Source organism: Lithobates pipiens, unplaced genomic scaffold, assembly GCF_037356315.1.
Source record: "Lithobates pipiens isolate NorthernLeopardFrog02 unplaced genomic scaffold, aLitPip1_a1.2 Scaffold_27, whole genome shotgun sequence".
Classification (NCBI taxonomy): Eukaryota; Metazoa; Chordata; class Amphibia; order Anura; family Ranidae; genus Lithobates; species Lithobates pipiens.
The window spans coordinates 155,302,995-155,316,434 of record NW_027507788.1 but is presented as its reverse complement, the minus strand read 5'-3'; the positions used below and the strand labels follow the sequence as shown (position 1 = coordinate 155,316,434).

General features: G+C 44.1%; 1 protein-coding gene across 3 annotated transcripts in view; it reads right to left on the bottom strand.

Annotated features, from left to right (window-relative positions):
• DRAXIN (dorsal inhibitory axon guidance protein) overlaps positions 1–12,709 on the bottom strand; it is a 125,368-nt gene extending 112,659 nt beyond the window's left edge. For 2 of the 3 annotated variants that reach the window (XM_077457718.1, XM_077457721.1), the window contains exon 1: positions 10,780–10,875. The gene's annotated coding sequence lies outside the window, so the exon portion shown is untranslated. Of the gene's footprint in view, positions 1–10,779; positions 10,876–12,562 lie in introns of those variants that run through there. The other variant, XM_077457719.1, reaches the window with a different exon arrangement.
• Between the last annotated feature and the right edge of the window lie 731 nt (positions 12,710–13,440).

The window sequence follows — 13,440 nt, the reverse complement described above, 5'->3', positions numbered from 1 at the left end:
GGAAGGTCTCTTCTCTTCAGTTGTGACGCTACTTGTATATCAATATATCGCTCGTTTATCAAGTCAAAATGTATTAAAACATTTAGCTTGTCTTGCAAAACACTCTAAAGCCAAGGTTTTACTGTATATTATAAATGTAAGGTGATCGGGGCCGGTGCTACCACTAGGCAAACTAGGCAGCCGCCTTGGGTGTACTGCTGCCTAGGGCGCCCGGCCACTGGTGTTCCTGCTCTCTTCTCTCTGCAGCAAGCAGGCAGCCGCTGTTCCATTCACACATAGTCTCAGAGGCGCAGTGGTGGCGGAGGACTGTGTCTGTGTCCCAACTCCCGAATGAATGGAAGCAAGCAAACATTCATTGATGGGCGCTGGTGAGGCTGAATTTGATGGGCGCTGGTGAGGCTGTATTTGATGGGCGCTGATGAGGCTGAATTTCACGGGCGCTGGTGGGCTGCATTTAGGCACTTAATTAAATAGGTGGGGTATTTATGGGCAGGGCAAAGGGGGTGGAGCCATGGGGTGGCAATATTAGGTTTGCCTAGGGTGTCAAAAATCCTTGCACCAGCCCTGCAGGTGATTTATTATGGGTTAATCTATTGCTGCACTGAAAGCTCTGCATTGAGAACAGCACTGGGCTCTGCAAATCACCATTCAACCTTGGCTGAGATTTGTAGTTCCTCACCGTCTGGAGGGAGTGGGGGTTGTGAATGTAACACAGAAAGTCACAGACAAGAGTCGAGCTAGGCAATCTGTAATATCTCTGAAGAATACATTCCATGAACAGAGAGGTGTCCCGGGAATTGGATGCTCATTAGCCATGTGCATATAAAGACATGCAGGGACATATACATAGATTGCACGCTCCCATTTGCAACAATCTCACAGGGATTTCAACTTGTGTGGCGGCAACCAGGTGAGGAGTACAAAGACAAGTGTGTCTTGCCTACAGTCAAGCATGGTGGTGGGAGTGTCATGGTCTGGGGCTGCATGAGTGCTGCCGACACTGGGGAACTACAGTTCATTGAGGGAACCATGAATGCCAACATGCACTGTGACATGCTGAAGCAGAGCATGATCCTCTCCCTTCGAAGACTGGGCCGCAGGGCAGTATTCCCACATGATAATGACACCAAACATACCTACAAGATGACCACTGCCTTGCTAAAGAAGATGAGGATAAAGATAATGGACTGGGCAAGCATGTCTCCAGACCTAAACCCTATTGAGCATCTGTGGGGCATCCTCAAACGGAAGGCGGAGGAGCACAAGGTCTCTAACATCCGCCAGCTCTGTGATGTCATCATGGAGGAGTGGAAGAGGACACCAGTGGCAACCTGTGAAGTTCTGGTGAACTCCAAGAGGTTTAAGGCTACACTTTAGCAACCTAGGACATCTTTGGCTGCCCCAAGGAGAGTAGTAATGCAGTGCGCATAGCGTGCCGCAATGAACAGTGGGTGTGGCCAAATTGCTCTTGCGGACATCATCGCCCTGCCCCCAAAGTGATGCCAAACCTGCCCCCAGACAGCTGCCCGCAGCTTCCAAATGGCAACAGATTTATGTGTGACTATCTTGGTTACTTGGGTAGCCACAGCCCGGTCTGAATAATGTGTCCGGGTTTCAGTCCACCTAAAACCCAAACACATGATTCAAAACCCGGACTGTCAGGGTGAATCCCGGACAGGTGGCCACCCTATTTAAAGCTCTGCTGGAAAATAATGGTGGTCATACAAAATATTGACACTTTGGGCCCAATTTGGACATTTTCACTTAGGGGTGTCCTCACTTTTGTTGCCAGCGGTTTAGACATTATTGGTTGTGTGTTGAGCTATTTTGAGGGGACAGAAAATTTACACTGTTATACAAGCTGTACACTCACTACTTTACTACATTGGAGCAAAATGTAATTTCTTCACTTTTGTCACATGAAAAGATATAATAAAATATTTACAAAAATTTGAAGGTGTAATCACTTTTGTGAGATACTATATATATATATATATATATATATAGTAAATATACTAATATAATCATACACTCCTGTATTATATTCTTATTTTATATACTTTTATTACATAATATACAGACATCTTTTAGTTTATTATTTATTAAAGTGCACCATTATGTTTGGTTCACATCTGTGTGGGTCCTGCGTGCTGCGTTTACACAGACACAGTGACAGAAGTCCTTTCATTCATGCTGCTTTACCTATGGAAAATGTAGGGAAAAAGTTCCTGACCCCTTTTTAAACACACAGCCCTATGAAGCCATATGGAGCTGTGGCTTCATGCAGTTTCACCCACCTAAACACACACCACATTTTGCGAAATGTGGGTGCCATTAGGAATTAATGGCTACCCCACGTGTCTGCACATAAGTAGCACATTTTTCCTGTGGGGCGGGAAATACGTGCGATCAGCACCCATTCCCTGACCTGCATATAGCCCTATACACACTATCAGATTTTCTACTGATTTTGTCCTTCAGATTTACCAAAACCATATAATATGATGTCAAACCTTAGGATTTTCAATGTGTATGCAATCAGGCAGACCCTTGCACTACATGGTTTTGGTAAATCTGAAGACAAAAACCAGCAGAAAATCTCATAATGTGTATGGGGCTTCAGTGTTAACTTATGCCGCGTACACACGGGCGGACTGTATGGCCTACTTAGTCCGTCGAAACACATTTCAGCGGACAGTCCGCTCGTGTGTGGGCTTCAGCTGACTTTTTCAGCGTGCAGTCCCGCGTACTAAGAATTTCGGATTTTTCGAAATTCTGTCCGTCGTACTTTGGTTTCAGCGGACAATCCGCTCGTCAGTATGCTAGTTCGACGGACTAAGAATGGCGCATGCCCAGAAAGGATTTACACGGCGGAAGGGTGCTTTGCTGTGTATTGGACTTCCTATTTCTAGTCCCGTCATACGTGCTGTACACGTCATCGCGCAAGCTTTCGACGGACTGTTTGTGCAGCCGTGTGTGGTCAAGTCCGTTCAGTCGAAAGTACGACGGACTGTCCGTCGGATTGTATGACGAACTAAGTACGCCATACAGTCCGCCCGTGTGTACGCGGCATTAGGCCATCTAGTTCAGTCAATAGAAAAAAAAAGAAGAAAAAAAAATACTGTACACAGAAAACCAAAATATACAGAATCCTAACGCAAAAAAATTACAATATTAATTCATTACCGTTGGACCTCAGAAGAACAAGTCCACACAATTATTCAGAATGTATTATTATTATTATTATTATGATTATTATGATTATTTATTTATTTATTTTTTGTATAATCTTTATTTTAGTTTTCGTAGAACATAACAAAACATACAGTGCACAATACAATCGACAATGTATCACTATCCTGAGTAATTGACCTTGTTAAGCAGATCTAACATTGTGCAGAACATCAAGTAAAATCAAGACAGAAGGGGAAAAACAGTAACCATATAACTGGATAAAACATTTGAGGGGGAAAGGGAAAACAAGGCCCTACCAGTGCGGTTCACATCATGGGGGGGAGACCGAGGCCTAGCACAAGGCACACACCCCCCAACAGCTGCCGATACCCGAAATGGGGCAAAACACCCACGGCCCTCAGCAGGGTCCCGGCCAACGCCCCCCCCGGAGTGGGGCCTCAAGCCTCCAGCATAACTCCGTCAGGGGGGAAGCATCACCCAGAACCCCGCCTCAGCCTCCCAGGGCACCGGTCACCCGTCAGAATGCCCAGGAGACAGCAGCCAAAGGCGTGGGCCCCAGCAACAGGCCACAGAGGCTGTGTCGCCTCTAGGGGCAATTCCCCCCCCCAGGGCCCTGAGACTCTGAAAGAGGAAGGGAGGGTACAGGTCATCTCACTGTGATTGGCTCGGCAAAATGCCATGTTCAGGTATGTACCTCACCACTCACTGGCCTCCTCAGCTTCAGTGAGGGCTCTGCTAGCTCCAACAGCGCAACATCCAGGCTAGATGGCATAGGGCCCGTGTCAGCACTATGCCGCTGCCACAGGGCCCAGATCCTACTGAAACGGTCACCTCTGTCCCTGCACCGCGCCACCCACTCCTCTGCCTCCCTAATATCTTCCACCTTCTTGAGCCACTCAGTAATGGTAGGAGTCTGTGAGCATTTCCAGTAGATAGGTACTAGATGCTTAACGGCATTTAAGAGGTGGGGGAGTACACTCTTCGTATAGAGGCTCAGAGGAGGGGTGGGGAGGTGCAGGAGAAAAAGCGATGGGGTGAAAGGGATCTCGATCTGCAGAGCATTTTTCATAAAGGTGTGAATGTCGACCCAAAATGTGTGTATTACAGGGCAATCCCACCAAATATGTAAGAGAATGCCTTTCTGGCCACAACCCCGCCAACAAAGGTCCGTGACCGAGGGGTAGATGCAGGCCAACGCTGCCGGCACCCGATACCAACGAGTCAAAAGTTTGTAGTTGGTTTCCTGTGTCCAGGAATCAATGGAGCTGGAGTGTGCCAATCGGTACACTTGTGATCGTTGGCTTGGTGTAAATTCGACCCCCAGATCACGTTCCCACTCCCTCATAAAGACTGGTCGGAGGGGGCCAGAAACCACCCCCAGGAGCCGGTAAAGTTCAGAAGCTAAGTGGGGAGTGGGTTCCTCTTCTATGAACACTTTTTCAAGCGACGTAAGAGATTCTATGTCTCTTAACGTAGCTCCCAGGCTCGCAGTGAAGTGGTGAAGCTGCTTGTATCTCCACCAGTCCATTGGAAAACGCCCATATCTATCCCTCAAGGTATATAGGGGTATCAACTTACCCTTATCTATAAATTTGCCACAGCTATAGTTACCATCAGCGGCCCATGATTATTTATTTTTAATATTATAATTATTTTTATTTTTTATTATTATGCACCATTATTCACACAGAATTCACAGACAACCAAGTCCACACAAACAACACCAACATAGAAGAACTCTTGCTATACTCCATTTATAAGATTTGAAATTGCGGTAATATCTACTAAATCTGTCACAGCTATACCAAAGGACAATAAAAATGTTGCTACTATTTGGCGTATTTGGCGCATGTGTCAGTGTTTCTTTTTTTGTTACAAATCAGGAGTGCTTTATTGAACAAACAAAACAATACAGCCTGATTAGGCTCATAAACAGAGTACAATGCCATATCTAAGTAGCAGTCAATTACAATGCTACAAAACCCAACTGTACATTGCCATGGTGCATATACCCCCAACAGAAACAGCATTGCAACAAATAAAATATGAAATCCGTCACATGTACATAAGAGACAGAATAACAGCTGGTAAACTATCAATCAATTTGTCTAACAACATTGAAAAAGACAGAGATAGTCATTATTGTTCAACTTGAGGTCCATGAAGACCAAACTTTCTCATACTTCCAGGAACAACTCCGATTGATATACTTGAGTCTATACATAAGTATCCACCATCCCAGGAGGACACTGTAGGGGGGAGTGGTGGAGGTCCTTTTTTGCATAGTATAGGAGCTATGAAATGAATAACTTGGTATAATAGGGGCATTGTTCATCCTCATAAATCCCTAAAAGTGGCAGCTCCGGGGAAGCTAAAAGAATCAACTGCAGCCAAAGATTAATTACTTTAAATACTTCCAACCAGAATTTCACAATATTTGGGCAAGCCCAGAATATGTGCAAGAAAGACTCTAGATGAGCCCGACACTGTGGGTCACGTGTCGGATACATCTTATGGAGTCTTACGCCGCGTACACGCGACCGGACTTTTCAACGGACTAGGTCCGACGGTCTTTCCGACAGACTTTCGGCGGCGGTCCGACTGACTTTCTGAATGAAACAGACTTGGCCACACACGATCGGACTAAGTCCGTTCGAAAGTCCATTCATTTTGAATGTGATGACGTAAACGGCACTAAACAAGGAAATTCAATAGCCAGTAGTCAATAGCTGCCCTTACGTCGTATTTGATCCGTCAGACTAGCACACAGACAAACGGTTTTCCCGATTTTTAGTCCATTGGATAGATTTGAAACATGTTTTATTTCTAGGTCCGTCAGACTTTTGGGGGAAAAAAGTCAGCTAGAGCCTACACACGAACGGATTCCGGTCCGCCGGACCAAGTCTGCCGGAAAGTCCGATCGTGAGTAAGCAGCATTACAGGGGTGTGTTACACTTGAAGCAGAAACTTAACTTGAATCAATTTATCCCTGGAAGAGATCATCAATTTAGGGTCACCCCCCAAACAATCAGTCAGTATTTCTAATGACAGTGGTGCGCAGCTTTCATGAATTTGACGCAAAGTTTCCATCAACATCCGCACCACCGGTGATGTGCCGGAAATCCCCTATTCAGTGCATGTTGTCAGGCAGTTCAAAGTGTAGCACCTGCCAGATGTCATAGGACCTCTATGGCTCTCAGGCCGGGGTGTCAGGCTTGGAAAAAGTAAAGATCAATCAGTACGCAAATCCTATAATTGCAACATTTAAGAACGATTTCCGTGGATAATTTGATGATAAGCTGGAAGCAAAATGCTGTGGAAAGACCAACGATAACGGTACCCAGCTAGTAGATATTGAAACGTTTGAAATATTGAATGCGTAAAAAACAAACAAAAAATACCATGATAACGGTACCTAAAATACAGATCTACATTTGTTTGATAAGAGACATTTCCAGGGAAAATGTTTATGTTTCTAGAACTGTCCTCAGACAGCGGCATCCTTGGCTGCTATGCATTGTTCAGTAGACACAAGTATTACTAATATCATTATATGCAAAATGATTTATATAAAGGGCAGAATAGTGGCTTAGAGCTTAGCACTTCTGCCTTGCAGCACAGTGACATAGTGGTTAGCACTTCTGCCTTCCAGCACTGGGGTCTGGGGTCCTCAATGCATGGAGTTTGCATGTTTTCCCTGTGCTTGTGTGGGTATACTCTCATATTTTAAAAACATGCTGGTGTGTTAATTGGCTCCTATCTAGCTGGCCACTGATTTCAGCCTTGGGGGGCCGAATGAGAGAAACAGATGAAGCCTCCATCCATACTAAACAGCAGGTATAGAGGAATCCCCACGGCCAACGATTCTATTCAGCAGCAGTTCAGCCAAAAAATGTTTGACCCACTCCTTCAACAAAAGTCAGTTGAAACAACTACCTCAAACGGAGGGCTGCCAATTTGAATTTTGCCCCATTCAGCCAACATTTAAGCTAGGCACACCATGATCTGACTGAACAAAGGACAGAAGGAAGAAAAAAAAAGCAGAGGAGGAAGAAAGGAAGGAAAGGAAGGAAGGAGGGAAGGATAGAAGTGTGGGGGGGGGGGGGAGACGGGTTGAAGAAGGAAAGGTAAAGAAAAAAAAATGGAAGGTGGAAGAGAAGGAAAGAATTAAGTAAAGAAGGGAAGAGGGACTGGATAAAAGGAGGAAGGAAGGATAGAAGTGTGGAAAAAGTAAGGGGAGAGGAAGGAAGGAGAGAGAAAAGGAAAGGTAAGGAAAAGAAAATAGAATGTGGAAGGGAAGGAAAGAAAGAAGTAAGAAAGATAAGGTTAAGAAAATGAAAGTGTGAAAATGGGGCGAAAAAAAGGAAAGTAATGCCGCGTACACACGACCAGACTTAGGTCCGACAGACTTTCGACGGAGTTCTGACGGAGTTCTGACAGAGTTCTGACAGAGTTCTGACGGACTTTCTGAATGAACGGACTTGGCCACACACAATCACACCAAAGTCCGACGGATTCAAACGTGATGACGTACGACTGGACTAGAATAAGAAAGTTCATAGCCAGTAGCCAATAGCTGCCCTAGCGTCGGTTTTTGTCCGTCGGACTAGCATACACACGAGCGGATTTCTCGGTAGGAACTGGGTCCGGCGGAGTTCTGGCGGAAAAATTTGAAACATGTTCCATTTCTAAAGTCTGTCAGACTTTTGCGAATCAAAAGTCCGCTGCAGCCCACACACGATCGAATAGTCTGCCGGAATCATTCCATCAGACTTTTGATGTTGAAAAGTCCAGTCGTGTGTACGCGGCATAACAGTTAAAGAAGAAATTGGAAGGCGGTTAGAAGGAAGAAAATGAGTGAGTAAGGAGGGATAGAGTAGGGAGAAGGGGGGAGGATGGAAGGAAGGGATGAAAAAGGAAACGTAAAGAAAAGAAAATGGAAGGTGGAAGGGAAGGAAAGGGAAGAAAGATTGGATAGAAGGAGAAGGAAAGAAAGCAGCCAGTTGAAATTAATAGGATGACCTACACTCTACGCTCAGTCGAACCCATATGGTGTACTTTGCCTTAAACTGTGTATGGCCACCTTTTTTGGTTCCAGCATGTGTATGAGATAGGGACCTTACATTATAAGCTCCTTGAGGACGGGGACTGATGTAAATGTGCAGAATATATAATTATGTATAAATGTTTATAATACTTAACTATAATAATACAATATAGCAAAATGCAATGACCACGGTACAACAAGCTATGAAGACCAATCGCAAACATCTTTCACCGATCTGAGTTCAGTATAGTGAAATCTTTTTACCTCTAAGCCCTTGTACACACGGTCGGAGATTCCGATGGAATGTGTCCGATCGGACCGTTTTGTCGGATATTCCTGACTGTGTGGACTACATCGGACTGTTTCCGTCGGAGTATCCGACGGACCAAGTTTTCCAACTTGTCCGTAAAATTTTCCGACAAAATGCTCTGATCGGACATACTCCGATCATGTGTAGAGAATTCCGATCGGACAAAGTGCCACGCATGCTCAGATCAAATTCCTACACCAAAGCTATTGGCTACTAGCGTGAACGTAGTCCAGTCATAACGAAATAACGTAATCACGACGGATTTTCCGAAAACTTTGTCCGACCGTGTGTATGCAACAGTTTCGGACAAAATCCGACGGATTTGGTTGTCGGAATCTCCGACCGTGTGTACAAGGGCTAACAGTAAAGTACCTGCCAAAATGAAAAATACTTTTATGGATGTCACAGAAAAAAAGTATTTTTTTGTAGCTGATTTGTGATAGAAAACAACAATGTATTCTATTACTTAAGTAAAACAACATAACAAGAGAAACACAGTAACAGTTCCACCAGAAGCATCAAGCCTAGTAGTGACCATACACAATTCAGTAAATGATCAATTTATTTTGCCATAAATTCATCCAGGTGAGAATAATTGATATATAAAGATTTTCCCATAGACAAAGGGATAATGTCGATGCCTAGCTCTTCCTTGAAATGACTGCCTTGATTTTCCTCCATGACTTGTGCAACATTACATTTGGGCAGAAGGGGAGCAGTTATTGATGAGATGAAAGGAGGAATAATTGTGTTACCAGTTACAGAGAACTTCCAACTTGAAGAATGACTCTGGACTGAGAGCTGGGAAGGAAGGAAGGAAGGAAGGAAAGAAGGATAGACATTGGGAAAAAGTAAAGGGAAGGAAGGAAGATTGCTATGGTTATAGAGAATTTCCAGTATGAAGAATAACCCTGGACTGAGAGGAAGGAAGGAAGGGTAGAAGTGGGAAGAAATAATGGGGAAGGAGGGAAAGAAAATAGGTAAAAAAGAAGGGTAAAGAAGGAAAGGAAAGGTAAAGAAGGAAGGTGAGAAATAAGCAAAGGAGGGTAAAAAAGGATGGAAGGAAGGAAGGATAGAAGTAGGAAGAAATAATGGGAAAGGAAGGAAAGAAAGATACGTAAAAGGTAACAAAATAAGGGTAAAGAAGGAAAGGAAAAGTAAAGTAGGAAGGTGAGAAGCAAGGAAAGAAGGGTAAAAAAAAGGACGGGAGGGAGGAAGAAAAGAAGGAAGCAAGGAGAGGTATGGCTATTCAGTTGTTTGTCAATTCAACTGCTTCGATCAGTCGAAATCAAGGCGTGTATGGACATCATTGCCCTGTGGCCATGGGACTACAAGACCTACCATCCTCTGGGAGAGCTTTATGAGTGCTGATTACCATCAACCATGGAGGTAATTTGAAAGCATTGTTCCCATTCCCCATGGAAAATATCAACATTTTTGAAAGAGATTTTGCAGCATGCTGGAAAAATCTTGCCACCTATAACTGTGCCATATGTTTTACACAAAATTTTGCCACAAACTATATTGTAATTATGAAATTCTAAATACTGTATAGGATGGGACCAACAAGCCTAACTAAAGTGTACAAATCCACCCATAGACAAAGGGATAATGCTGATGGCTAGCTCTTCCTTCCATGACTTCCCTCCATGACTTGCCTAACAATAAATTTGTGCAGATCACAATATCAGTTATTCACCAGAAATATCAGTTATTAATAAGAAGGAAGGGGGAATATTTGTGTTCTCGGTTGTAGAGAATTTCCAGAATGAAGATTGACCCTGGACTTAGGTGAAGTTTCTTCTTAGCTCTACCCAAGTAATTGACCACTAAAGATCCTCAAAGTGTTCGCAGAGCTGGAAAAAGCTGAGTATTGTTCAGCCAGTCTTTAAAAAGAGCAATTATAGGGTTTGTAAAAATCTCCCCACCCCCAACAGAAAAAGAAGAGGCAGAAGGACTGAAAGAAGACATGATAGACAGAGGAGAGGATGGGGGTGGGAAGAAGAATGTTTGTTCGATAATGGGGACAAGGGACATCTCAGAATGCAATCTACCCACAGATGGTGGGATAGGCTGGCACGGCCATAGATCGGGAATTTGGGAGTAGGGTGCAGATGGGAGTCAGGTATTGGTGAGACAATAATCCAGCAGATGGAGAGGATGATGAGATATCAGAATAAATCATCCTCTACAAGAAGTAAGATCATTAGTTGTGATGAGGACTCACCAGACTCTTGTCACTCGCTGCAGCCACACACTTCTCTGCTCTCCTCCACCTGACTCCGTTCTACTCTCCCAGCATCAGCACCCGAGGAGAGGGACAGTACGGAGGAGGAGGAGGAGAGGGGAGGGGCACTGCATGGAGGGGGCAGAGGGGCAGCAACCCAAATTGTCATCATCATCAGGTACAAGAAGGAGGGTGGACGGTTCAAAAGGAGGAGGTGGAGGGGGAGTAATAAGCATGCGATGTGTGCACGTGCGATAAGCAGGAGAAACGTCTGTCCCCAAAAGCTGACAATCTAGAGGCACAGAAAAGAAAGGTAGATGGTAGGTGAGGGAGAAAAAAAGGAAGGAAAGGGGGAGGATGGAAGGATGGAAGCAAACAAGGAATTTTGCTGGCCAGCATAGAGAAAGGAAGAAAATAGAAAAAGAAAGAAGAAAAGTCCAAACAACATGAGCATTAAACAATAAACAGCCATATATTGTGAAAATTCAATTCCTGCAATTTGATCACAAAATCTGAACACACCATGATCTGACTGGACAAAGGAAAGAAGGAAGCAAAGAAAAAGAAAGGAGAGGAGGAAGAAATGAAGGAAGGGTATATTGCACAAAAGATAAAATGACAAAAGATAGATACGGAGAAGTGAGAGTGAGAAAAGGAGAGATACAGAAGAAAAAGGATGACACAAGAGCAAAGGAAGGAGAAAGGAAGAATGAAACAAAGGTAGGAAGAGGGAAAGGGGAGGCAGGATAAAAGTGGGGAGAAAGTAAGGGGGAAAGGAAGGAAAGAGGGGCGAAGAAGGAAAGGTAAACAAAAGAAAATGGAAGGAGGAAGGAATGACAGAAGGAAGGAAGGAAAGCAGGAAAGAAGGAAGGAAGGGAAGAGGGACTGGATAGAAGAAGGAAGGAAGGATAGAAGTGGGGAAAATGTAAGGGAGAAGAAGGAAGGAAAGAATGAATGAAAGAAAGAAAGAAAGAAAGAAAGAAAGAAAGAAAGAAAGAAAGAAAGAAAGAAAGAAAGAAAGAAAGAAAGAAAGAGAAAAGTAATGGTGAAGGAAAGAAAAGGTAAAGAAAAGAAAATAGAAGGTGGAAGAGAAGGAAAGAAGGAAGGAAGAAAGATAAGGTTAAGAAAATTAAAGAGTGACAAATTCTGTGAAAAAGGTAAGTAGTTAAAGAAGAAATTGGACGAGTAAAGAAGGAAAGTTAGAAGGAAGAAAAGGAAATAGGAAGGAGGGATAGAGTAGGGAGAAGGGGGGAAAGAAGGAAGGGGTGCAAATGTATAGGTAAAGAAAAGAAAATGAAAGGAGGAAGGGAAGGAAAAAGAAAGGAGGGGAAAGAAAGGGAGCAAATATTGTATAGAAGGAGAAGGAAGAAGGAAGGGGGGAAGGAAGGAGAGGTAAAAAGAAAATGGAAGGTGGAAGGGAAGGAAAAAAGGGAAGTAAATTTAAGAAAATTAAAGGAGTGCAGAAAGGAAGAATGGAAGTGGGGAGAAAGGAAGGGGGAGGAAGGAAGAAGAGAAAGAAGGGAAAAAAGGGTGAAAAGGCAAAGGAAAAGAAAATGCAAGGGTAGGGAAAGAAAGAAGGAAGTTAATGTAAAGAAAATGAAAGTAAATGAGGAAGGTAGGAGAGAAAGTGGTAAGAAGAAGAAAGAAGAAGGAAGAGGGAAAGAAAGGAAAAAAAGGAGAGAATTAGAAAAGGAAAGGTAAAAAAAAAAATGAAGGGGGGAGAAAGGAAGGGAGGAAGGGAGTAAGGAAGGAAGAATAGAAAGATGCAAAATGCTAAGTATACCTATCCCTCTACACAGAGACATAAGTATCCTCTCCTGGACCCTGATGCCCGGTGGCCGTGATCTTCTGGAAGTGGCAGAGGGTGTAGTAGATAATGAGAGTTGATGGGAAACAGAGCGGTGAGGAGTGGGATCCGACAAGATCAGGTAGCCTTTTCTCTGGCTGTGTATCCCCTGAGGATGAAGAGGAGGAGAAGACTGAAGACAAAGGATAGCAGAGAACACTCATCTTATCCATGATGCAACTAAACAAAAGCTGAGACGTGTGTGACCCCCCAGCCTGGGGGTGAGCACCCCCTCCTACTGTCATTACATCTGTCATAACATCTGCACTGTGACCTGGAGAGCCTTTCAGAGGTCTGAGACCCCAGTCCAGGGGCTCACATAGGGCCTGACAGCCCCTGGGGCTCTGTGACACTGACAATTATCTGCTGCATACAGATCACAGGGATGACCTCTCACCACGCTGGAATATGCTATGTCCAGATATCTTTGGGCCCCCAACTATCTGCTCCGAGCTCACTGCAAGTCACATCATCACTGCTGCTTCTCCTGGAAATAACTGATGATCAGGGATGTGCAGATTCTTTTCTTTGAACCCATATCTTTATCAGATTGGGATCATTCACTGCATATCACCATGTCTGTGTATAAGGATTCACTGGTGGTATGGAAAAGGGACTTCTTTGCCCCAGAGCAGTTCATATTTATTGCAAAGTGCATAGCGGGTCCTCTCCCTCCCACTACCTTATACAGTGTATTGCTGGTCTCATTTTCTGGCTGGAGGACGTCCGGAATCCTCTAGCCCTTTCCTCCTGACCCTGACTGTTTCTGGCCCACCCCTTTCATTCATTGGATTTCAGTTGGTGGAGTCTCAGCA